Genomic DNA, 18,035 nt, shown 5'->3' with positions numbered 1-18,035 from the left:
AAAAGAGAAACATTAACCATCAGAATTCCTGTCCATATTCAAAGATCTAAAGAATGATACCACTGCTATAACAACGGAGGTAGTAGATCCCGATAAACAATACTTCCACGTAGCCTCAGAGCCTCTACTATTGATCCTGTGGACATGCTTTCTAAATACATTCTCTCTAAAGTCTTGTACCGCACAGCAATGGAGTAACACATGTTTATTGGTCCTCACTGTTCCCTGTCTTGACAAAACCTACAAAAAAGCAACTCTTCGTTAACCAGCCTATACGTACCAGAATCTCTTGTGTGGATTAAGTTCCACCGAAACCTTAGAAAGAGATGCCGGGTGCTTTTATCAGGGTAAAATCGACAAGAAGGGCACCAGTGTACCTCGCTTTTTGTGACTTCCCCCTTCAAATGACCCATTGAGGGGATTCATCCACTTTGTTAACCCAATCTAGGACAGAGTGCTCGTTTTACATTGCACGGGTTCCCAATCAGTTCAGCGATGTCACACCCACATTCAGCCATTATTGCAAAACATAACTTTGAAGTTCTTTCAGGACACGCAAACGCTCCTCCCCCCCTCCCCTGACATATTCCTCTGAGATCCTCAAACAGTGTTTTTTCACTAGGTACCAGGGTTTCCTGTATAGTGAGAGGTGTCTCCGGGGGAGACGTAGCGCTTTCCTCCAAATCAAAGCTTCCAAAAAAGCTAAATAGTCGACTTATGACAGATCGTAAACTTTGATCCCATAATTGGGCGAGACAACTGTCCTTGATGATTTAAACAAATTCGGATGGTCGAGTGTTCATAGACGCCCACTATCAACCTCAGCAGTCCAGCCGGTATACCTCACTTCTGTAATTTGCACCACAGAAGATCTCCATCAACCGCGTTGAAAGCTGCTATGAGATCCACAGAAGAAAAATAAACCAGTTTACTTTCCTTTGCCCAGGCTTGATGTTGAAGGCATTTAATCATTAGACCATTGAGCGTGGTACCCATGTTTTGCCACTTTGAGATTCTCCCAGATTCCCTGGCCCAAATCTCTAGATGCTGCAGCAAAATGCAAGCAACCACTTTGCTGTCAGCATCCAGAATCACAATGGGCCTAAAGTTACATGCATTTGTTCTTGCACTTTTCTTATTAATGGGAATAACATGGGCATGTGACCAAGAAGGGGGGAAACGCTCGCCAGCAGCACGTGAGTAAACAAAATCGACAATACCCCTGCCCAGGTCATTGGAACTGATTTGAATAGTTAATTCGACAGCGTGTTTGGTCCTCAAGGCCGGGACGGACTAATGCCTTTGATCACTCCCAGAACCACCTCTAAACTAGCATTGATGTCATATGTTGTGGTACGTAGTGGGGAAAAAAACAGGTCTGCAGGCAAGGACCGCTCAGGAAGAGCATAAAGAGATTCAAAGTGAGATACCCAGTAGGACTCTGCTACCGCATTGACCATCCTACCAATTTGGTGGGTGTCTGTGTCGTTAATCAAAGACCAAAATGCCGGAGAATGTTTTTTGGAAAGGACTGTCAGCATATCCTCAGCGTCCAACTGATACCTTTGCGAGCGCAAAGAGCACAGCCAGTTCTTATAAGATTGACGCGCTTGCCTTAGGTAATCACTTTTCTCTGAGGCAATCAGGAACTTTGAATGTTCCTGATCAACCATCCCTGCTCTTTTTTCTTAAGGACAAGATATTTCGAGTATGCATGGCAGTGTTTCCTGGGACCCGGCACTCTCTTGGTTTATTCTTGGTAGGCTAGGCTCAATTGTGTCCGTCACAAAACATTCAAAGTTGTCCACAGAGAAAGTATCGAGCTGCCAGTCCCAAGATAAGACAATGCGTCTATTAAGAGTCTCATTGACTCGCGAGCCAATTCCGGACACCATGTAATTCGGTTTCCCTTGCTATTCAGAGAGATTGTGGTCCGGCCATTAGGGTGACAATTCACTGCACCCGCCAGGACCAAATTGTCGAAATAGGCTGTCAGCAATGAGTGATTGTTTAGGTCGGTACTACTTATTTCAAGGCGGCAGCATTTCTCCAAGAACCAGCTGCCCACAAAAATATAGTCAATGGTTAAATTAGAGAGCCCATTAGACCAGGTAGGACAGGCACAGTCCTAACAGGCCATCCAACCACCTTTTCTCATTTATCAGCTTTGCACCTTACTGGGTATTCCCCTCCCATCTAGCCACGAATAGCAACAACCAATGCAGTCCGAGTTCAGGTGTCCTACCACCAAGACATGCCCCCCTGGGAGATCTATTAAACCACTCGGTGACAAAAGATGTTATAAATGCCAGTTCATCGTCCACTGAGCACATGTCTGGGTGTCAATATACATTCCTAATCAGAATATTTAACGGCCCCCTCGTGTGAATCCCAATGTGTGTGGCCATAACTCCAAAGGAGATGTCACAACTGGCAAAAAATCTGACCTCAGGACATGATCTTACAAGTGTCAATAGGTTGCCATACGGGTGCCTGTAGTCGCCTCGTCGAGCTCCCTGGCAGGACACATAATAACCATCCAGGGACAGAGGAGATTGAAGCCAGGATTCCAGAAGCATAATAATAGTATGATTTCTTAGTATTTTGCACATCACAATATTGTTAAATAAGTGATTATGCCCCAGCAGGTTCCAAGAAACCAGTGAGAAGCCACAAGGACCCTGCAAAGCAGAGCTCCCAGACTGTTGCAAAGCAGTCTACTTTAAAGGTGTACCCAGCAACCATGACCAATCGCGTCTTTCTTCCGACACCATTATTCTTCTCTTCAGTGACAAGACTTGCTCTTCCACAAATTCACCTCCACCACTACAGGTAATGTTCAAGCTGGGTCCAGGGGAATGACTCCCTTCCCTTGGATATTAGTTTCAACACAATTCCAGTTGAGGTCAGGGGGAATGGTTCCGTTCCTGTGTATTCACCTTGTACTTATTTGGGTCCCAGACCCTGTTCGCTCCCACTTTCTTGTCAGGCCCACTTGGTTCACTCTCCTGCCAAGTACTACCTGGAGGAGGATGACTTGTATGATGATATACGTGACTTTGGTTTGGGTCCCAGACTCCGATTTCATTTATTCTTTTATTAGGCACACTTGGTCCACTCCCCTGCCAAGTACTACTACGAGGAAGATGACTTGTATTAATATAGGCTTCACCTTGGTTCGGGACCCAGACCCTTGGTTCTCTTCCCTTCTCACTAGTTTCACTTGGTTGACTCTCTTCCCAAGTCCTGCCACGAGGAAGAAGATTTGTTAGTTTTTATGTGCATCTCAGGACGACTCCCCCATGGAAGTCTACACCATTCCTGTATCTTCTCTCTGCCGTTCTTCATGGCTCCTGGGGGCCACCTAGTCTCAGTACTGACCTTGAGGGTAAGCTTCATGTTTTGGGGGATCTTTTTCGTGCCAGTATTGGAGTTAGTCAAACTATTTCTAGCAATCTTCTTCGTCTGAGTAGAAGTAACTGGTATAATGTTACAATAACAAAAAGAAGTGAAATAGACACCTAAGCGCTTCAAAATACTGAAGGGAGACATCAAGGTGAGCGATGGATTTAAGTCAAGAATAGCTTAGTGCCAGGCATGATGCATTTCTATGCACCATATCAGAGTCTGTAGAATTTCCAAATGACACCCAAAGCTGCAGCCTGTCACTTATCGCCATTATTCTCATACATGATGCCCTTTACTAACCGCATTGCCGTTCCAGCCCTGGCCCATTGAAGTTCCTTTTCATGCAGGCTATCCAAATCATGAGCATAGAGCAGAAGTCCCATAAGCAGTTAAGTGACAGTTTGCACCCCATCATTTACACTGTTTTTTATTTAAATGGAGCAACTATTTTAATTAGTTGTGGATACTTTTCTCATGGGGCCCCTCGCCACACATACCCATACCACCTAAAAGACAAATTCCTGACAAAATTATTTTCGCAATCTTAAATATTCGGTGCTCCTCCTTTTGATATATTTTCTCTTCTGTTCCACATCTCATTTTCCAGTACAGTTTCCTCAACTTTATTCCCCTCTGTTTTTTTTCTCCCATATCTTATTTTGCCATTTTATTTCGCCTTTTAACCTTTCATCCTGTGATTATTGTTGGGTCTCTATATTCTGTTTTCTTTTCCCTGTACTGCACCATCTTTTACAGCTGGAGAAAAAAGGCCAGTCCTTTTCATTGCAGAGGCTGGGCAGAAACAGTGTTAGATCAGAACTTGCTTTTACTATGGCACTAAAAGCCACCTCCAAAAGATCAACGCAACAATATCAGCCTGGACCACACCAGATTGCTCACCAAGAAGTGCAAGGAAAAGATGAGGAAGCAAGCCTTAAACTGCAAACCTATAACATGGAACAAAATGCCACCTGATGTCAGAAAATTTTGAAAAGGTCTGAACATGCATCTATTCAAAGAACTAATCATAGACCCATTTCCACCCGGGGTGGGGCTTTTTTGCCTCCCTAACCTGTATTCCATTCCGGCCCACCTGTATCCAATCTTTCCTTATCCATCTCACTGTACCCATAATATTCTATCATTTGAACTAGCCACATTGGGCCTCGTTCCCAGTGTGGCGGTCCGGAAACAAGGGTGCCGGTAAGTTTACCGGCACCCTGGTTTCCAGACCGCCACTACGAGTCTGCCTGCAGGGGCCGTAGCGCCTGGCAGGTCTGACCATGCTAGGCGCTTCGACACCGGTAGGCAGTCGTCACGGAAGCACTGGTGCCGTTAACATCAGTACCAGTGCTTCCATCTCCTCACTCCCATGGAGTCCTACAGGACTCCACAGGAATGGGGAGTTACCGAAGCGGCCGCCTGACTTCCCAATGTGCCGGGACTTGTAATGTCCTGGTGGCACCAGGAAGTCAGGTGGCGGATTCAATGTTTCCGGATCGGTGCATTTACAAGCCAACAACATTGCTAGTACTGTAAATCTACCCAGCAGCTTGGGTGAAGGGAGGCCAAGCAAACATATTAGGGGTCATCAAACATCTCAGTTTGCAGGACGGCTGCTACCGTGTTAGTAACCACTTGCCAGATCTCCACTACATGAAAACAGGACCAGGTCATGTGCAAGAAGTCTGCTTCCAGCTGCTTACATTTGGGTCATGTGCCAGATGTAGGATCACATTTTCGGATTTTCAAAGTTGTGTAACATGTTTGGTATGGAAAGCTATATTGCAGCGCTCAAGGTTTGTAGTTCAGGGAGATGCGTCTGGTTTCCCAGCATATTTGTCCCATTGTTTACTATCTATGAGGATGACCAAGGCCAGTTCCCATCTCTTCCTAGCCGCCTGATGGCATGTTTGTAGAGTGAAGAGACAGCTCGCGGTGTGGATCAAATAGGCAATACATAGGCGAGTGTATGAAGGGGGTTCTCTTAGGCTCCTCTCGTATAGCTGAATATCTTTTCTTCAGTTCTCCCTTGCCATGGTTATAAAGGAGAGGTGAAGCGAAGGAGGTGGGTGGCTGCTCACGGAACCAAGCCAGAGGCAAAAGCTGCCCTTCCACAAAGAGATCCTCGAATCTTGTGAACCTTCTTTTATGTAGCTTACGCATGACACTTTTCTCTGCTATAAACTGTAGCCCTCAATATTGTCTAAGAAATAAGATGGGGCATAAGGTGGCGACATACCATATCGACCGTGTAACCTTTGAGATGCCCAACGAGTGAGCCTTACAGGATCAACAGATTTCCAGTGACACGTAACTAGTTGCCATCGGCAACACCTCAATTGGTGCCGGCTCTGCTAGTGTTTTCTCTAAATACATTGGGGCATGGGAGAAGCTTGGTACTAGTAGACCGCATTATGGCACATGCAAATCAAAGCATATATTTCAAAGTAAGGTACATTTAACCCACCCTGTTGGTATGGCAAGACTAGCGTTTCCCACTTGATGCAAGGTGTTTTTGTACCCCATATAAGGTCAATGAATAATGATTTCATCTTACCACACAATTGAGCATGGAGTTAAATAGGAACATTAGTGACCGTATGCAGGCACTTGGGGAGTAGTATCAGTTTGATCAAATAGACTCTGCTCATAAACAAGATAGGCATTGCAATCCAATTCTTGACATTAGCTTGCAAATCAGGAAGAAGCGGGGCATAGTTCAGAGAATACAAGAGTTTGGATGAGCGGTTGACATGTATGCTGAGGTATCTAAAAATATGCTGGGACCTTATCAAGTGCTTGCACTATTCAGCGGGCTACACTGCCTTTGTTAGGGGGAATAGCTCCATTTTGTGCCAGTTAATTTGTAGCATTTAGTATCTACTAAACTCCACTATCTCCTCTACAATCGGAGGAAGGTTGCACATGGATTGTTTGATGAAGACCACTTGGTCATCTGCATAAAGTTAGAGTAACACTGATTGTTTAAAAATCTTTATGCCTCCATCTGTATGGTCTTCCTGATGATTTGCGGCCAATAGCTCAATGGAAAGTGCAAATATTATAGGGGATAGTGGGCAACCCTGGCGAGTGCCTCTGAAGATTCAAAAGCTCTCGATGCGACTCCATTTGTGTATAACTGTGCAGTGGAACACTGGCACCTTCAGCATGAATTGTTGAATGCCTTTTCGGTATCCAAGAAGGTCACTAGAGCCGGTACCTCGGGGTCTATCAATGTCATGACACTGAATTGTTTCCTTCAATTGTGTGTTGCGGATTGGCCAGGTACAAAAAAACAAGATTGGTCATCGATGACCATTTCAGGTAGGAGAGAAAGGATTGTTCGGGTCAACACTTCGCAAGTATTTTATTGTCCATATTTAACATAGGCAGTGGTCTATAAGACTGGTGTCCTCAATGGCCTTTGTGTTTGGGAAGTACTACAATTCTGGATTCATTAGTCGATGGAGGTAGTGTACCACCTACCAGGCTCCTTATAGAATTTGACATTGAGCCATCTGGGCCCAGAGGCTTCCCAGACTGCAGCTCAGCAACCGCTGTTCCAATTTCCTCTGCAGTTTATTTATTCATTTGCATTTGATAAGCGCACTAAACCAGAGACATCAAGGCCCTGGTTACAGGTTAAAACAGAAAGTTCACAGGCAACTACAATTCTTAAGTCTAGAACAAGTCAATTTAGGAGGTGAATAGTAAAGTCTTGAGGTGTTTTCTGAGGATTATTGTGAAATCACCTACTGCGAAATTACTGCTTTTTTAAAATCACATTTCTTTTTTAATATTGCGGGGGGACCACTTGAACGCACCCACTTCCTCCTACCTTAACCTACACCTTATCCCATGCCCCATCTATTTCTAATAAAAATTGATAAAAGTCCCTAACGCATTTCACTCAAAAAAATCAGTAATTTCTCATTAGGTATTTTTGTATTCAAGCATTCATGCAAATACCGTTTTCTGAAGGTCCAGCAAGATTATTCAGATCCAAGGTAGGGGGAAGGGCATTCCAGTTCTTAGCAATGGATACCGGGAAGCTTAAGCCCACTGATTTGTTTCTTCTGAATCTCAGGATGGTCAGCAGTTCGGTGAGTAGGTCTGGTCGATTGGGATTTGGATAATCTTTGGATTTGGATTTAATTTTTGGGATAGATACTTAAGTGCTGTTTTGGAGAGACCCTTGTGCATGATGGCTAGTGACTTAAAGATGATGCACTCCCATATAGGAAGTCCATGAGCATCTTCTCTTACTGTTGAGATGTGGTCAGGCTTGGAGATAATGAGTGCTGCTCTGAGGGCCACTTTTCAGAATGATACATCGTTTTTATGAGGAGGCTTGCATGAAAGAGCCTGCAACTCACTTACCCTGCAGGCTGATGTTAATGCCACAAGAAGAGCAGTTTTCAGAGTTAAGAGCCTTAACTGGCAGGAATGTAAAGGCTCAAAGGGTATGCAAGTTAGAAACTTAACAAAAGGTTTAAATCCCAAGCAGGGACATGAAATGGGACTGGAAGGTACACGTTAGAGAATCCCTTCAGAAATGGAACAATTAAAAAGGTATTTTGAAATATGAGACCTCTTCAGAGGAGCGCTTAAAAAATGGAGCCCCAGATTGGCCAGATTCAACAGAAAAGAAAGCACCATAGGAGTGCCACATTGAAAAGGATCCACATTTTTATCCTTGCACCAATTACTGAATTTATTCCAACAACTCCGGTACAAGGAGTTGGTTACTTGACTTCTGGCCGAAAGCAAAATCTCCATTACGTCTTCCGGGGGGTCCCGATCCTTATATCTCAGTCTCTCAGAAACCATGCGTGAAGGCCGAGTGTCTTGACCTCTGGATGGAGAATCCGACCTTCCTCCTGCGACAGAAGATCCTCTCTTTGTGGAAGACATACTGGAGGGCAGATGGACATGTCCAGAAGGTCCGGGTACCACGTCCTCCTGGCCCAATCCAGAGCAATTAGGATCATGGTTTTCCTGAACTTTCTCAAGCTCTTGATTACGTGAGGAATCACTGGGACTGGAGGAAACGCGTACAGGAGTGGAAAGTCCCAGTCCACTATGAACGCGTCTCCTAGAGCTCCTCTTGGAGGAAACGCCCTCGAGCAGTACTGATCGCACTTCCGGTTGACACCGGTCGCGAACAGATCCACTTGAGGGGTTCCCCAAAGGGTGAAGATCTCTTGTAGGACTTCCTGAGCACTCGTGGGACACTGTGCTCTGCCTGCTCGGAGCATCGGCCGCCATGTTCTGCCTCTCTGCACAGTGGTAGTGACCCTACACCTCCTCTCTTGTTGAGGTAGTACATGGCCACTGTGTTGTCTCGTCATTATCAGGACATTTTTTCCCCGTACCAAGGGCAGAAAGGCCTTCAGCGCTAGTCTGATTACCCTCTGCTCCAAAAGGTTGATGTGTAGTTTGGACTCCGAAGGAGAACAACGACCGCTGATTGTCAGATCGTTGGTGTGTGCTCCCCACCCTGTGAGTGAGGCGTCCGTCATACCGTTCTATCCGGCCATGGTTGCCAAAAAGATTCTACCTTGAGAATGTTGTCCTTGCAAGCCCACCAAATTAGGTCTTGAGCAACTCTGCTTGGTACTTGCTGGTGAACCGACATATTCCCTGAAAATTGGGACCATTGAGTCCTGAGAGCCCATTGAAGGGATCTCATTCTCAATCGGGCCTCTGACACCAGGAAAATGCAGGATGCCATGAGACCGAGCAACCTCAAAAAAATCAAAGGCCGGAAGATGTTGGCCATTCTGGAATTTTGTTACCATCTGCTGAATGTGTTGAGCTCTCACCTCCGGAGGCATGGCTTTGCCCGATGAAGTATTGAAGACCGCTCCGATGAACTGGGGTTATGTTATGTTACTTTGCATTTGTATAGCGCCTTATGTATCATTGGTATGATCTCAAGGCGCTGGTAGGTTGAACGCCCTCGGGAACTGTAGTTCAGGTCAGGAGAGAGAGAGAGAGAGGGAGACATAAGGTGCGTGGGTGCACCGGCTATGTGTGCAGCTGGTGTGGCACTTGCACGATAGCTGCTTCTTAGCGGTAGGTGTGGTGGTTGGGAGATCAGGAATATGTTTTCATTCTGGTGGGTTGATACCCAGACTGATTTCTGGCTGCGTTAGGCCTGAGGAAACGCATAGGCTGGGGGGTGTCCCGAGCAAGGGGTTTTTAAATTCAGGTGATGAGGAGTAAGTGGCTGGTGTTAGTATGAGAACAGTTATACTGAATCTGTTGTAGTATCGCTGTGTTCTAGATGAGTGATAGTGTATAGAAGAGAGTGAGCGTGGAGATGAGGATATGAGGTATGGTGGTTTTCAGTAGGTGTTTGAGATCTTAATGAACATCTGAACTCCATCCGTCCCGTGCACTCCATTTGTCCCATACACTCCATCCATCCATCCATCCAACGCACTCCATACGCTGGATCCGCTACATGTGCTCCTTCCGCTACATGCACTCCATCTGTTCCATCCATTCCATGCATTCGGTATCATATGGGACTTCTTGTAATTGAGGGAGAAGCCCAGTCTGTGTAGGGAGTGGCAGGTGATACAGAGATGTTCTTTGGCTTGCTCGGGTGAACGAGCCCTGATCAACCAATCATCCAGGTTGGGGTAGACATGAACCCCCCCCCCCCCTCTCCTGAGACTTGCTGCCACTACAGCCTTCAACTTGGTGAAAACCCTCAGGCGGAGGTCAGCCCGAATGGCAGAACTCAAAACGGATAGTGAGAACCGCCAACCACGAACCTCAGTTACTTTCTGTGCTTGAGATGGATTGGCACATGAAGTAAGCATCCTGAAGAACCAATGAAACCAACCAGTCTTGGAGTTGGAGAGCCTGAAGGATCTGAGAAAGGGTTACCATCTTAAACCTGTCCTTCCTGAGGAATTTGTTCAAATTTCTTAAGTCTAAGTGGGGGGAATACCAACACTTGTTCCTCTCTGCTACAGGTACATGTTCTATTGCACCTTTCTCTAGCAGGGTTAGAATTTCCTGCAACAGGAGTGGGTCCAGAATTTTTACAGTTGTATCCCGGTGGATGATCCTGAGGTCTTTTCTGAAAAAGAAAGCGGCAATCCTGGGCTACGGTTTCCAGTGCCCAAGCATCTGAAGTAATGCCCTGCCATTCGTTCAGATACTGAGAGATTCTGCCTCCCACTGGGGTCTTGTGGGTCAAGGCCTCAGAGTGGCTTAGAGGCGGCTGCAGCAGCGGCTGAGGGTACAGTTGCCGCTGCTGGGGCTGATCTAGCACCTCTTCCCCGTCCACCACGAGGGAATCTTTTTTGTCCCCTTTGTCCAGCTGGTCTTCTTCCCTTTCCAAATGAGGAATAGAAACAAAAAGGATGACCTCTCCAGGAAGATGAGCCTGAATAGGTTTGTTGCTGAGGTTGGCGTATGGCGGCGCCAAGTGATTTCTGCAGCTTCTCCAGACTCGCATCTGCCTTGCTGCTGAACAACCACAAGCCGTGAAAGGGCATATTGAGTAGTCTACCCTGCACATCTGGTGCAAAGCCAGACTTCCTCAACCACACAAACCTGCGTAGTACGGTGCTAGAAGTCATGGACCTGCTGATACTGTCAGCAGTGTCAAGTCCTGAATGAAAACACTCCCGCATTACCTCCTTTCCATCTTTCACTAAAGCCAGGAAGCCGTCTTTCCTCGCCTTCCGGAATGTGTTGAGCCGCCATGCTAACACAGTCCCACAGGGTGTAAGTAAACCTCAAAAGGGTAAAAGTTGACTTCAAGGACATACTCCCCGAAGAACAAATCTTGCGAGCCCAGGCATCAACCCTCTTGTCATCCCTATCCGGGGGAATAGAGGGGTAAGCGGACTGTCTAGTCGATGTAGCTGCTTGGACCACTAAGCGTTCAGGTGTAGAGTGCTTAGTCAAATAGTCTGGATCAATGCTAGAAGTTCTACATTTTCTGGCAAAGTTCTTGTTAACAGCTGGTCCATATTCTGGAGTTTTCCAGTTTTCCATGACCTTCCTTTGAAGGGCTGTATGAAACAGCAATACTGGGTCCTTCTGAGGGCCTTGGCTCAGGATATCCGTCATGTCGTCTTGTTCATAGGAAGGTGAATTTCTGCTCCAGCCCATGAATTCAATAACTCTGTTCATGATAGTCATGTATGCTGAATATGCATTTTCAGTTGGATCAGGCCTGTCAAACTCCAGCTCTGGCGAAGTGTCTATGCCACTAGCTGATTGAAGGCAATCATAAAGATCAGATATCTTAGAAGCCGTGTCAATAAGCTCCTCAGGAGCATTTTCGGTGGAATAACTCAATCCAATGGTGGGAGAATCCTCCTCAGAGGCTTTCTCCTCCTCAAATTGAGGCAATCGACTTGAAAAAGTCTTTCTTTGGCAAATGTGTATACATCTTACTAGGAGTGGGTAGAGGCCATGAAGGTAACAACACTGGCTTCGACAATGGAGTCGATGACGCTAATGAAATCGAGTTTGTCTTCGACAATGGCGCTGATGGCACTGATGTCATCGAGGCTGGCTTCGACAAAGTCGTCAATGGCGTCTTGGACAATGGTGTTGATGAAGCCTTCGGCAAAGTTGTCGACAAAACCTTCGACAATGGTGTCGATGAAGGTTAGGACTCTAGTGTTGTTTTGTCCGGTGTTGCCTTCGATTTATGCAACGATAGGCTTGTCACTTTGCTCATTTTCTGAGATATCGGAGAAGGTTCTCTAGACGATACCCTCAATTTCCCGCCGGACATAGAGCATTTGGTAGTCTTTGACCTTCCTCGGTCATCTGATGTTACGCTCACCTGGTCTCTGCAGGGACGTTGGGGCATGGTTGCAGCCCTCCCTGGAAGTAAATTCTCCTGGTCAGGCTTCTTCCCCTGCTCGTGTGCTGTGGATTGCGCTGGTTATGGGCACTGCTCCTGCAAGCATATGAGAGATCGTGAGAATGCTGCTATATGACTGGTGTCTCTCTCGAACCCTTCTTCCCAGAATGTGGTGAGCATGCACCGACCCATATAGTCTCACCTGTTGATTGATGATGGTGAGCTCTCTGTCCTGCTTCTCACTGTAGGGGCGCTTTTGATGGACCGAGTTCCTTCACTGGCCCCTGTGCGTGGCAGCCCAGACCGGCTTATGGCTTTTAAAATATTGTAATGTTGATTCTTGATTATTGTTCGTGTCTTTTTAATGATGTCTTTCCTCTGTTTCCTCCCAATAGATGATATGCGGCCCAGCGGTAGTAGCGGCGCATGAATCGAGGCCAAATGGGAAGATAATGGAGTCCACGATGCTCCGACAACAGGTGAGTGTTGGTTTAAGGTTAAGCGCAAGGATTTGTCTAAGCGCAACCTGAAACGTAATGTCTCAGCTAATTCTAACCTTGTCTTTATCTTTTTCTCTTGCAGGCACCGTCTGTCACAACGTCGGGCTGGAGCGCTGCTTCCAGAGGTCTGGAGATGGAAGATGAATGCAAGAGTCCATGATGATGCGTGCCGAAGGAAGCAGATTCCTAGGTAAGTGCTGCGGCTTGTAGCTAGAAACAAGGTAAGATGCGCTCTGGCGAGTAGCTGAAAACAGGTCAAATGTGCTCATGCTGGTAGCTGGAAACAGGTAAGGAGCGTTCAGGCCAGTAGCTGGAAACAGGTAAGATGCGCTTAGGCGGCGGTGAGCGTTAAGCTGCAATAGCAGAATTAGTCCTGACTCATCGGCCCCACCCTGCCACTTCTAAAGGATACTTACACGTGCAGTCTGACTCTCCCCAGCAGCCACGCCCCACCAAATGCACGTGGGGGCCCCTGCAGGGGAAACAAAGTACTTGTACCAAATAAAAATGTGCTAGTGCACATTTATTTATGAGCCAAGGCGCCAGGACTGAGTCCAGATGGGTCCTCCATGTTGCATTGTCCCCTAGGGACAATTAAAGGTTGTGTTACCCCTTGCTCTCGTGCCCTGATGGTGCAGTGTCTGGGGTTCCAGGCCCATGGCCATGCCATCCGAAGGATGGACCGGGGCATGGTCTTCGCGTGACTCCTTCGAGGGGGTCGGGCCGCATTCTCGAAGATACGCATCATAGAATTTTTGAAAGCCTCCCATTTTCTGGAGGAATAATTTTTAGTCGGGCATCTGATAACCCCTGTAGAGGAAGAAGAGGAGGAAGAGGAAGAGGAAGAGGAGGAGGAGGAGGAGGAAGAGGAGGAGGAAGAGGAAGAGGAGAAGGAAGAAGAGGAGAAGGAAGAAGAAGAGGAAGAAGGAGACCAAGACGTCTGTTCTTTGCCTTTTTCGACCAAGAAGATGAAGATTGTCTCGACCCACTCCTCGGCCGAGACTTCTTCCGACTTTTTCCGCGATGGAACGAGTCCCTAGACTCCCCAGACTTCTTATCCCTCTTCAAAGAGGTCTTCGAAGTTTCCCTCCCTGCCGCCAGTTTACCTCGCCGCTGCATGAGAGCTTTTCCCGCCATGGCCTGACAGGACCCGCAGTCATAGGTCCGATGTTCGGAACCTAGGCACCAGAGGCAGACACAGTGGGGATCAGTGATGGGGATTTTCTTCCTGCAGTCATGCCATTTTTTAAAGTCAGACTTTGGGGTTGAACGGTTTGAAGAAGAAGACATATTTGACGAAAACTGAAGCGTGCCGTTCAATACTCGAAGCGAAAGCTTTTGGAAAAACAGAACTGAAGCCAATGGACGCGGCTCGAGCTATTTGTTTTGCTGATGACGTTGACGCTCTACGGCGGCCCTCGAGGGACATCGTCACCATGACATCGAGCACAGCGCCCTTTGATGTGGAAAACATTTTTCCGAAGCAGCAAAGCTGAAGATACGAATATCAAAGATGAGGAATATGTGGGAGTACACAATCCATTCGAAATATAGTTCCCATCAGGTTGTCTATTTTGTTAGGGCCCTTGGCTTGCTTCATTAGCCAGGGTAGTATTTTGCCAGGCTTGTCAGATTCTGCATATCTCCTGGCTGTAAGCGCACATTTTGTTTCCCTGTCAGCCAACTACCGGAACCTGGTCTGGAAACGGTGGAATCTAGAAGTGTTTTCACATGGCCACTAGTGGTGTGTTCCTCAGATTGCTTTCAATTGAGACTCGCATTTGCTCAGCTCCCTCTGCACCAATTTTAAAATGCCAAATTTTTTTGAAGCACAGATTCCTCTGACAAACAGTTTAAAGGGGTTTTGGACAATTATTGGATTGTAAACGGATGGACAGTTGGTGAGAAAGACGTGTGCAATCTCTTCCCTTACTTCGGTTTTAGACACCAGGCCCATCAGTGAATCGAGTTTACATCTCCAGGTTGAGGCACATGACGAGGGGACTGAATATCTAACAAAGCTGGGCTGTGGTCAGACAGTATCCTAGAGAGTATTCCACAGTGTTAGGGAGAATTCTCTGTTTAGGCTGAATTTCCTAACCTAGTGAGTCCCCCAGCAGCTTTGCTGGATTTTTGGGGTTTATTTTTTTCTCCTGCCAAGAGTGAGACTCTTTTACCCTCACTCTTGGGCATGATTTGAGTGCGTTTCTTTGACTCTAGATGTGTTTAATGGGCTATGGGGTCTTTTACTCCATAGGGCTTCATGTGTTTTTGTGATGTGTGTTACACAGCACCCTCAGTGCAGTAACGCAGGGGTGTCATAGTGACCTCCCAACATAGACTCCATACCCTGGGACTGACTACTGTCTCCCAGGGCATGCAAAGTCACCATTGACTTTACTAGTCTCAAATTCTGAACAGAACCAGTACAAACCATCATATTGTGGACGTACTGGCCGGGGCAATTCGATTGCCCCGGGGTCTGTTAGTCGCGGGGGCACGTCTCCGTCCCCCCTGATCGAGTTTTGGCTGGTGGCAGTGGATACTACTTTTTATATTCAACCGCAAATATATCTGTATGGGATTTCCCATTGTTCGAGGCTACCAACTTGAATTATTTAATTCCTATAGCCTCGAACATACCGCCGGTTTATTTATTTCATATTAATTCTCCGGTTGGTATTTTTGCCAGAACTCGGGTCTAAAATGGCGTTTGCTTCTATGACTCCAACCCAAGTTGAGCCCTTTGTTCCACTTTTTGGCGGGCTTCTCCACAGAAGCCCTCCAAAGTGGTGCCACTCTGTCTGGGGTACTTAGGAGGGGCGGAGGGGGATTTAGGCACCTTGGACTGAGTTGACTAGGCAACTCAAGTCGCACTCCGTCCTGATTGGCCCAAGTGGTGAGCCGGCCGGCTCACCACTTAGCACGTTTGAGTGACAGCTAGGCTGAGTGAATGGGGGGTTTCTGCATAAAAGTAGGGCTTTGGGGACTGGAACCTGAGAAGTCGCCACAGGACCTAAGAATCCGACGAGGGAGAAGCTGAGCCGACCTGCTACGACGACACCACCGGTGGAGCCCTGCTGAACCGTCTCACCACTTTTCCCAACGACAGAGGAGATCTCCATCCCGGAGAGTCTTCTTCCTTTGACTGGTCGGGATAACCAGTCTGCTTCCTTTTTCGCTTCCTGGAGCATCTCGTGGCCGCCTTGCCTGTGCCAAGCACCCCGGCAACCGGGATACCACGTTTCACCCCTACCGTTAATCAAAGGGTAGTTAGTACCTTTAACCGGAAAACTCCACGGCTGGTTTCTTCCCTGGCAGTGCAACGACCTTCATCTTTCCTCCACGTCGAGATCTTTGCTTCTGGACGACGCTGCAACTTGCACCCGCTGCCAGGAACAACTGCCCCCGCTAGAGGATCCTTTCCACCTAAGGTATCGTGTTCCGCCTGGCTTCCCTTGCAATCGAGTGTACGGGGTAGATTTAGCCCCCGGCTTTCGAACCTGGGTTAGACTGGGACACCCTGGCTAAACTTTTCTGAGCCTCTCTAAACCCTTTCTGAACTCCCTGCAAGACTTTCCAAGCCTATTGTAATTGTGTGATCTTGGGCGCATTTGTGCTCTACTCTCTCCAAGAGTGGGCCCGGCCGATGGACTTTGGCTCACCAGTAACTTTTGTCTTTTCTGCCTTGCTAAAGTGTTCCAAAGTACTAGAGTGGTGTACCTTCCTACATTCTGCCTTTTTCCCTCTCTTTTTCGTTAACTTATTGGAGTGCCATCTATAGTTAAGCGCTCACCTCTGTCTGGAAATAAGTGGTGTTAAGACTTGTCTGATAAGGAATAAGGGATGTATATATAATAATAGTAACTGTGTTTAGAGTGATTTACAATAATAGTGCTGGAGTGTTTCAATAAGTGTGTTTTTAAATAAATAATTATATACCTTGATACCAAAGCTCTGGTCAAGTGTTTGCTGTGCTATTGTATCTGAGTGCCTATTGTGTATACTTTGCATACTGCCTAACTCTTCTTGAGGGAAGTCTGACTGCTCAGACAAAGCTACCAGGTAAATCTGGGTGGTACAGACTGCTACCACGTGGGTTTACTGCTAACACCTGTAGTCCTAAATCTTTTGCAGTGTTCCCAAAGGGAACTGCACAGGTTTCTGCCTAACACACAGCTAACCATTTTACACCTCACAACCATGGATTCCAGCCACATATCGATCTTAGTGTATGAGTCATGAACCGTGAAGTAACATGTGAACCCACAATCTATGTGGTGTCCTTTGCACCAACTATCTACCAGATTAAGGTTAGAACATGCATCAAGGATGACGTGAGTGGCTTTGGGGTGTCTCCTTTCCAGTGTAGAGGATCTGCCGAGCTGGTTGCACATGATTGTATTGAAGTTTCCTCCTATAAGCATATCATGTCCGATGTACTGAGTGCATTTGGGGAATATATTAAGTGCTACTCATCGGAGTGACTAACTTACTCCTAGTACATAGTCCCCTTTCCCTCATTCTGTGTGGATTTCCCTCGCGAGGGACGGGAACGGAACCCTTTTTCACCAGAAAAAACACCTTCCCTTTAAATTTGCAGGTGCGCTGCCCCAGGAGCACGGCTCCCTTAACCCCGCCCACCAGCGTCACACTTCAGTCCCCTTTGATGCGTTGGCTGCATTACTCTGAACAACCTCGCTGCTCTTATTAGGGGGAAGGATGGTGGGACGTATTGAGGAAAGGGGACTATGAACTAGGAGTACGCCAGTGAACTCCGGTCAGTAACACTCAATTACTCCTACGTCCTGTCCCCTTTGCTCCCTTCTGTATGGGCGACTCCACTGATGAAAACACCCAGGGAGGAGAGCTTGATACTCTATGCAAACAGATTATGGAGGACAGCCTGGCCAAATGCTGCGTCAGCCCTGGCACTGGTATCCAGACAAAAGTGCTGGCAGAAGGCCGATGGGGTGACCTATGTCGCCACTCTGCTAATTACTTGCCACGGTACGTGATGTTGGAAGGCAACAGCCACTGCCTTGGCCCTAATAGCGTGAGCGTGCATGTCCCTTGGTGACTCTATGCGCTGAGTCTTGCATGCCTCTTGGATGGCAGCAGTCATCCATCTGGCTATTGAGGCCTTGGATGCTTGTTGTCCAGGCCTTGAGCCTCCAAATGTGACAAATAATGCGTTGGTCTTGCGAAAGGCCTTGGTCCTGTCTTTGGAGGTCCAAACAGTTGAGAGCCTTCTCAGCGTCTTCCTTGGGGTTTGAAAA

The 18,035-nt window shown here is 47.0% G+C and overlaps 1 protein-coding gene across 4 annotated transcripts in view; it reads right to left on the bottom strand.

Moving 5' to 3' along the window:
• Positions 1-18,035, bottom strand: part of RAB11FIP3 (RAB11 family interacting protein 3) — a 945,045-nt gene that overhangs the window by 531,326 nt on the left and 395,684 nt on the right. The gene's annotated exons all lie outside the window — the stretch shown is intronic.

Source organism: Ambystoma mexicanum, chromosome 2q (assembly GCF_040938575.1).
Source record: "Ambystoma mexicanum isolate Mex_15411 chromosome 2q, UKY_AmexF1_1, whole genome shotgun sequence".
Lineage (NCBI taxonomy): Eukaryota > Metazoa > Chordata > Amphibia > Caudata > Ambystomatidae > Ambystoma > Ambystoma mexicanum.
The sequence above is the reverse complement of the archived record's forward strand: the minus strand, read 5'-3'. Positions and strand labels throughout refer to the sequence as shown.